The sequence below is a fragment of the Poromitra crassiceps genome, assembly GCF_964638095.1.
Source record: "Poromitra crassiceps genome assembly, chromosome: 29".
NCBI classification, from domain to species: Eukaryota; Metazoa; Chordata; class Actinopteri; order Beryciformes; family Melamphaidae; genus Poromitra; species Poromitra crassiceps.
This window is the reverse complement of record NC_139641.1, coordinates 15511231-15512924: the sequence shown is the minus strand read 5'-3', so window position 1 is coordinate 15512924 and position 1694 is coordinate 15511231.

The following is a 1694-nucleotide window of genomic DNA, read 5'->3' as shown; positions in this document are numbered from 1 at the left end:
GTTTTTAAGTGGCCCGCCATGAATTTAGAAAAAACAAGTCCCCCCCCCCGCCTTTTTTTGAATGTTTAATACTAATGTTATGTTAAATTATCTCTGTCTTAACCTGTTGGCGCAGGAAAATAAACTTTGAAAACATACAGAAATACCCATTGTAATAGGTGAGCACATCAATAAACTATGTGTCATATATTTATTTAGGTAGAAAGGGTTTTCTTGTCCAATTCTTTTTCCGCGGAAAAAAAAGAAAAATATTTTTCTGTATGCGGCCGACAACCAAAAAAGTTTGGCCACCCCTGCTCTAGCCAGTTAACTCTGTTTACATTTTAAAAACTACAAACTTACATTAACACGACATGCATATAGGCTATTATACATCAAACTCTTGAGCTACTTCTGCTCTCACTCAGAATGTCAAAATATATAAGCGATGTCATGTATAGTTTTTGAGATATTAACGTTTGTTTCGCACAACTCATAGGCATACTATTAACTGCCGCGGGGTTCCGCATTTCTGGGTGGCAAGTGACGTAATTCGTCCTATAGGGCAATTATGAGAATGTGCAAAAAGAAAAAAGGCAATAGTAAAGAAATTCTTCTTGAGCGGGGATCAACTTGATCAGGTTGGGTCCAGATCGATTGGTTACAATTGTGTCTATTCCGGGCTCCTTGCATAGAGACAGTCCACATGTCTGGGAACGCCCACAAAATGTTAAACCGTTGGCGCGCGAGTGGGGTAAAACCGCCCATATATCTCATGGGCTGACTCACCAAAAGACGGTGCTGCGGCTCTAAACTACATGTTTGGGGGTTCTAGAGCAGAACACAAGACGTCTGCTCAGATGTGCGTTTACTGCGGTGTCTGCCTGGGCTGGGCTATCAGCTAAATTCTAACTTTGCTGAATGGATAGAACGGGGGAATTTACCCCACCCTGACTCCACCCCCAGGCTAATCCAGCGTCTATTGTGGGCGTTCCTAGAGCCTGTATGGGTGTTCCCAGACATGCGGACTGTCTCTATTGAAAAAGTTTGAGGACCTTGAGCAAGACAACCCCCAGCCACCCCCCCCCCCCGTGACGTAATACAAAAAGAAGGTGTGTGTGTGTGTGTGTGTGTGTGTGTGTGTGTGTGTGTGTGTGTGTGTGTGTGTGTGTGTGTGTGTGTGTGTGTGTGTGTGTGTGTGTGTGTGTGTGTGTGTGTGTGTGTGTGTGTGTGTGTGTCTGTGTGTGAGTGAATGAATGAATGAATGAATGAAAGTTTTATTTACGTGTCAGGACAAATTACATGACCCATCCCACATGGGATTATCAGACACATCAACATAAAGTTATTACCATACCGATTCCGGTGCATAAACAATACATTCAGGAAATGGACAGCAAAACACAGATTTAACTACACTATGTAAGTAAAATATATGAATTATCTATCATATGTCATCTTTTTCCTCCTATCCCACGCATATGAAATATATTCGGAAAAAAGCCAAGATGTTGTCAAAAAGAAACTCAAGTATGGCTCCTTCTTCAAAATCTAACGGGTTTAGTGTTTAGTGTGCGTGTGTCTGTCTGTGCGTGTGCGTGCGTGCGTGCGTGCGCGCGGGGGGAGGGGGCGCACTGGGTGTCTCCAATCAGTGCGACCACCGCCTTTGACGCACGGCTGAGTCAACGGGCGCTGCGCGTAATTGATAATTCTGC